The 7362-nt window shown below is 34.3% G+C and overlaps 1 protein-coding gene across 1 annotated transcript in view; it reads right to left on the reverse strand.

Annotated features, from left to right (window-relative positions):
* LOC123707269 (whirlin) overlaps positions 1–6876 on the reverse strand; it is a 59009-nt gene extending 52133 nt beyond the window's left edge. The window contains exon 1 of the mRNA XM_045657170.1: positions 6719–6876. The gene's annotated coding sequence lies outside the window, so the exon portion shown is untranslated. The remainder of the gene's footprint in view (positions 1–6718) is intronic.
* Between the last annotated feature and the right edge of the window lie 486 nt (positions 6877–7362).

Consider the following 7362-nt stretch of genomic DNA (forward strand, 5'->3'; position numbering starts at 1 on the left):
GAGGAAACCGGCTTGCCTTAGCCCCAAAAAGTCGACAGCTTGCGTCAGGCACAGAAGACTGAACACTGATATTGATTACTTGCCTATTAGATTAACAAATGATCATGAAACAGATACAGAAATCTGAGGCCCATACCTACAAAAAGGTTGTAGTGCGATTGATTAATGTAATTACAAACACTTGGACCTTTATAAACATTTTTAGAACCTTTAAAAATAATCTAAAGGGGAAGAGCTAGCCTTTGAATCATAGCAAATAAAACAATAAGATCTTAATTAAAAATCACTTATATATGTAATATTTCAAGTCAATTATTTAATCAGTGCAATAGGATATTTGCCAAGTAGGTGAGTTATTGTCAACAATGTTTCATGCTGATAAGCCGAGGGTCCACGCTGGCGCACAGCCAGCCATCGTATACTTATGTCACATCTCTCTTTAACAGCTCAACGTGCTGATACATAATATCAGTTTTGGAGAAGTTTGTCAAACTGACACTGACATATAACATAGACGAAATGATATTTATTTCGAAACCAGCAATACAATAGATTGCGATTTATTAACATAATAAAGTTCTTTTAAAGTTTATACACGTAGTAGTTCATGTTAGTAAGGATTGGTGCGAGTGGCATACTACGGATTATTATTTAGAATATTGTATGTAAGTGATTTCCAATCGTTTTATACCAAAAATAAGTTCTTATAAATTATCAGAGTCGTTCATCATATACATGTACCTCTGATTAAATACTGTGTGTCATCCCGTACGTTAGCAAAATTCCATACGTTAGCAAAATTTTTATACATTCTATTGATTGTGTATAAATATATATGTTACTTTTACATTGTTAATATTTTACAAAAGAAACCTATATTTTATTCACATTTGAAATAAATTGGGAGTTGGGTAAAATATACGCGCGTTTGTTTTTTATTCATTTTAAATTCTCTGGAGCCTTACATACGGAGGTCTATGTGATTTTTGTAAATGTACGTAAAATTCTGTGTTAAAATAGGCATATTTGTTTGGGATACGGTTAGTATGGGGTATCTTCTACGTCTTTTCTTAGGTTTTTGTATTAGAATGGAAGTAATAGATATTTACTTTGAAGAATTTAAAGTTTATGCTTTTTTTAAGAACAGGGGGCAAACGGACAGGAGGCTCATCTAATGTTAAATGATACAGCCGCCTATGGACACTCAATGCCAGAGTGCTCGCGAGGGCGTTGCCGGCCTTTTAAGAATTGGTAAGCTATTTTATTGAAGGACCCTAAGTCGAATTGGTTTGACTGACCTAGGATAATCTGCCTTAAAATAAATCAGATTTCAATGTTAATAAGTAAAATTCACGGTTAAGTGTCAATATTCTTAACGCATTAAGGTTTAATCGATGGCGCGTGAACATAAGTGATAAAAATAACAACTTAGATGACATAAAACCGAGATTAGCATTATGAAGGTTATGGCTAAGGGTTACGTATATACATAAAGTATATTCTATTAGTTTAAGGTTAAAACTTTTAAACCTAAAGTTGTCGTGTATATTTAATCGTAATTCTGGAAAGTTATTATTACGAATAGAACAATATTTATATGCAAACGGTTCCTAAGAAGTACGGTCTGCGCAACAATTCAGTTTATTTAAGAGTTCGCAGATGTTCTATAGCAAGTTACGATAATAATCGCTGTATTGGGAGACGAACTTTATCAATACTCTAACCTTTTGTATAAATAGTTCGTCTCGCCTGGAATTTGGCAGCTCAATATATCTCTACTTTGGAAAAACTATTACTTTTTCAGAGGGACATAAATAAAATAAAAATGCTTATTAGATTACACGAATACAGCCTGTAAGATTACCAGAACCAGGCCTCCTCCATTTGCCTCTCAACTTCGCTACTATATTCTAATCATTACCTCCTATATTTTCTATCTTCTATCTATCTATTACTTCATCTTCCCAGGTTTCTGATAGGCTGCCTAACTTTTTTAACTTTGTCTTTAATCTTTAACCGAAATATAGAACGTCCATAGCTCTTTGGCATCCAAATGATTGACATGGAAGTATGCATGTGTCCAAGACTGTACTTTATATGAGGACTAGACTAAAATAGAGAAGATTTCCTGCTCAGGTCACATCAATCTCTAAATTGGTATTAACAAGAATAATAGATGGATTTGGAGCGTGCGATTATATATCTCGCAGAAGCAGTGCGTGTTCATCAATGCATTCTTCATTCCACGTCCGCAATAAACACTTGGAAACTGGCTTTCTTGCACCCATAAAAGGACGGTCGAGGTGGCAAAGCCGTACTACCTGAACAACAAACAACCACTTGCCTGAATGATGCCATAAAAATATAATTATTTCGAAAGAGTATAGAAACAAGTAAATGTTTTATCCTTCTGAAAGTTATTGTGGTTAATTTACATTTTTAATCTGTAGAAAAATTGACAATCTCACGCGTGCGAAGTCATAAAACAAAAGCTAGTACAACAAAAGTTTTATAAAGAAAAATTTAACATATGAGAGTGTCATTCGTGGCATCTGGTGCATAATTGCAGTGCCAATTAAGTTTGAAGTGTGAAGCTGGGCCTTCGGGCTGACACGTCGATATAAAATAGACAAATTTCCGATTTGTGTAGAACTTGACATCTAAATCTTTTGTGTAAGAATGATACACGCACAGTATATTAATGAAATGGTTCCAAAGTTCTTATAAATAATATTAACTTTTTCGTTCCTAGGTTTATAGTTTCAATTCTTGAACTCTCGTGTTTGACTTTCGGTCAAATGACGTTGACCTTTCAAGAGAATTACGATACAAAACTGCATTTAATTTTAAAAATATATAAAAGAATAATGAATCCTAAATTAGTCGCTTTAATGCATTAGCTTATAAAACCTTCAAACATTAGAAGAGGTACCAAGGGCTGTCGTGACGTCACGGGAGTGGGGAGGGGTTCAAGGCCGGAAATGTAGGCCACTGGGGCACGGGTGGAACTGGATGTCGAATTGTACTATGAAATTCTTTCCCTACGTGCCACAATCTTGCATTTAATAAATACAAGGAATTAAATTCTGTATTAAAATTAAAAAAATATATTTTTTCTATGTTCCTTTAACGTTTATGTAAACAGAGTGAACAAGCTGTTACAGCCCCGATGAGTAATATAAGCAAGGGAAATACATGTTTAAATACATCAACAAAGTAATTAAGGCTAATCTTATATTTTAAGGAATTCAGAAAAAAATGCTTTAAACCTTTTCTTAAATATATCATTACATCTAATATAGCATGAATCAAGCACAAAGTAAAACTATGATATTGTATAAACTTTATCAGATGAAAGCGCTTACATTTCCACAATAATTTATTTTAAATATAGAACTGTCACTTTTGCTTGCTTGACCAAGGCCAACCGTCACTGAATGCCTTACAATTATGTACTATGTGAAAATAAAACGCAAATCTTTATTAGTTAGGACAATTAGTTTACCTTTACGGCCCTTATTTCAATATCAGATACTTTTTTTTATAAAATAGGGGGCAAACGGGCAGGAGGCTCACCTGATGTTAAGTGATACCGCCGCCCATGGACCCTCTCAATGCCAGAGGGCTCGCGAGTGCGTTGCCGGCCTTTACTGTAAACATTGTTATGTGTAGTGTTTGTATAATAAATTATTAATTATCTAACTATTATGGCTAACTAAATGTTCGAATATATAATCTTAGGGCTAAGAAACTATAACATAATATTTATAAATTGCCAGGTAAAGGCGTATTATTTATGCAGAAGAGCAAACCAAGTAGAAATAACGAAGGCTGACATACTTTGAATAATTTCCATCCCGTTGGTGATTTGGACATCAAAGAAATTTAAACCCTTTGTGTGAAAACTAGCGTCTTTAAGACTAGAGGGCTAAATGGGACTTTTTAATTTCGTGTTTGTTTCTACATTTTGATCATACAACCGGGATAAATCCCTCCGTGTAGCCTCCGTGTTTCTATATAAGAAGAAGAGTAAATATAATATGATAATATTTTAAATATACGATTCAAAGTTTTTTGGACATTCGCTATACAGCTGTGGAGTACGTCTATATCCATTTGACTAGCTCTCCCTATAATCTTTTAAATGTCATTGTCCATCTCCTACCACTTCACCTGAGCATGATCACAAAACAGTCTAGATACTTTCTGTATCTGTTACGTGATCCTTCGTTATTTTATAGGCAAGTAGCTACGTCTGAAGTAGGTAGGTCTAAGGCATGCCGGTTTCCGTGCGATGTTTTCCTTCACAGCACTAGCGCGTGAAAACGTATACGCACAGGCTACCTTGCTTTTTTTTATTTTTTTATTCTCGGTGTTACTCTGCGCCCGGGTTGACTAGTTTGCCTAGAAAAGTTTTTAGTTTTTAAATTATAATTTCAGCTTATAAATAATACCGCTACCCGCTAGCCTTTAGATTTTGAAGGACCTTAAGTCGAATTGATTCGCAATTTTTTTCGGTTACATATAGTTATGATGCGCTGCATAATAAATTTTAAATTAAAAACGCTTAGTTGTGGACGCTTCATTTATTCAAATAATTGCCCAAGACATAAATAAATTAATGGCGCTACAACCTTTTTAGGTCTGGACCTCAGATTCCTGTATATGTTTCATGATCATTTTTTCACACGCCGTCGATTTTTTTGGGTCTAAGGCAAGCCGGATTCCTCTAATATTAAATGCACACATAGAAAGAAAATCCATTGGTGCACAGCCGGGGATCGATACTACGACCTCAGGGATGAGAGTCGCACGCTGAAGCCACTAGGCCAACACTGCTCAAAACTTAAATACCTATGTATAATTGAAACAATTAAAGCTCCAAAATAAACTCTAAACTAGAATAAGGGGAATACAAATGCAAAAAAATAAAAAGGCATACGAAAGTAATCAATGATACATGTATTGATTTAAATAATTATTCTCTCGTTAGTGTTAATGCAATTTGCAATCAAGGCAAAGGGAATTTTGGAAATATTTTTAAAGTCCGATCTTTTGTGTCCATAACGTTAAGATGCATGAGAAAGGTGGATTTTCTTTGGATAGTTTTCAAAGTATAAATAATAATATTGACTATCATTCACTATAGTAAATTTAAGTAAGTTCTGCATCATAAGCTAAGAAATATTTCGATACAAAAGAAATACTGTATACTGAAATTTGTTCTTAGTATTATCAAGATGTTTTTTTCACTTCGCATATTATGTCTAACACGTGGTGGAACCTAACCAGAAAAGATACAAAAACAATCTCTGCTAATATCTGCTCATACTCAACGTTTCACAGTTGACAACACTTACTGGATATTATAATTAATAAAAATTATAACTTTCAGGTTTCTCAGATCATGATTTACAAATTATTATACACAATTGTTAAAACATTTAGTTAAATCAACCCCTATTGTGTCGTTTGACGCAAATCACCTCGCGTGACCAATGTCCTTAAAGTATTTCCGTTTAAAGTCGTGGTTTCATAGCCACGAACAAAAACTTTATTGTGGTAATGACAAGAATTCATAGAAAATAATGTTCTATGACATATATGTATCTCCGAAGCTTACAGCCATACTCAAAGTCATCCATTAAATTATGTGTAATGATAGATTAGTTATTATAATTATGTATAGAACGGTATAACTTAACTGCAAAGGTTAATGTCCAGGTAATTATAAAGAAGGATTATTGAAACGGAAATTTGATTGGCAAGTGAAGAACTGAGAGATTACATTGAACTTCTTTCATATTCGTTCTTAGCTTTTTAAACGTTGCACTGATAACCGCCTTCTAAATGCTATCCAATCAGCCAGTTATACACAATTATTAAGCATAGACTATACATATAAGTATTTACTGCTATAGAAAACCATAGCATTTCGTTCTTTAGACACTGTCTTACGCATTTTTAGCCATCCTACCATACATTTATGTTATAACTATGTTGTTAAAATTATACGTTGTAAGTGTTCATGAAACCCTACTTCCAACAATTAACAAGGATCGATGAAATGCCACTGAACTAAGATATTGCATTGTTTTCGTCGCGTGCGCTTTCGTGTCACGCTATTTTGTAGCACGACACAGGGTTTAGTATTGTTCAAATCATTATTTATTATTTACCAACCGATAAATTAACCTCTAATTTTGTTACTTTATGGACGCATTGCGAACCTACACGCCACTAATAAACACGGAAACTTACGCTCAAATATTTTTCTAATAAACTTTTTGACTTAAAATTTATGAAATATAAAGGCCTTACAACGACATTGTGTTAAAACAATACGATTTATCATTAAAGAAAAATAAAGGTTGCAACGTTACAACTATTATTGGTAGAATTAATAAGTTTCATCACTTACTTTTAGTTCGATCTGGTAATCTGATCAGTTTTGGTTTTGAAGCACATTTTTGGAGTATTGTAACTTCACGCAAGCCAAGCAATAACGACTCTACAACATTATGACCAAAAGATCTGTGGTTGTCTTGTGGGTGTGCCTAATCAGATTGCGGCACTCCTACGACTTCGAGAGGTCGGCCGCTCCCTCCTCCTCTAAATACCAATTTTGGGCTACAAACCGTAACCTTCAACCTTTAATTGACAATTATCCGTACGGTAACATTCATTGATAAAAAAAAAAACAAAAAAAAAATCTTACCTTACTATTTCATTTTGCGCGCGAAATTACACATATTAACGTGTGTCTTGATTTCACATAGTCTTTTAGACACTGCACTTCACTGAAGTTATGTACCGAGGGCGGCGACTTAGCACGCGTGTTGTTTTGAGACAGGTCTTTATAGAGGTGAGGTTGAAGCGAAGGATGAAACGCGACTGCGCGGGTGCGGTCTTCTCAGCGCTCGATAAGTTGGCCATGAAAATTTCAGCCACTGTCAACCGGTGGCAGGAAGGTGCGCCACGCAACATCCGGAGCACGCTTTGAAACCTGTAATTCATAAAATTGCTAATAATTTATGACGATAGGAAACTTAGCATGAAAATATTTCGTCTATACACTTAACCGGACAGAACCCAATGAATTTTCACTATATAGAAAATACTCCATGAGCCTGTTCCTGAGCTCAGAAGTATTTCAGATCCCGGAAACATGCCCTACTGCCTGAGTGGACCTCAGCAACTGGCCAGCAGTCACCAATTCCGCATATGATTTCGCTACTTATAAGAGTACCTATTTTTTAAATTGTAATAAAATTAATTTTAAGCTTAAGTTAGTATTTATACTACATTATTTAGTATGTAACTGTTTGGCATTTTTATTTTATACATATAATAATAATGAAA

The sequence above is a fragment of the Pieris brassicae genome, chromosome 3, assembly GCF_905147105.1.
Source record: "Pieris brassicae chromosome 3, ilPieBrab1.1, whole genome shotgun sequence".
In the NCBI taxonomy this organism is placed as follows: domain Eukaryota; kingdom Metazoa; phylum Arthropoda; class Insecta; order Lepidoptera; family Pieridae; genus Pieris; species Pieris brassicae.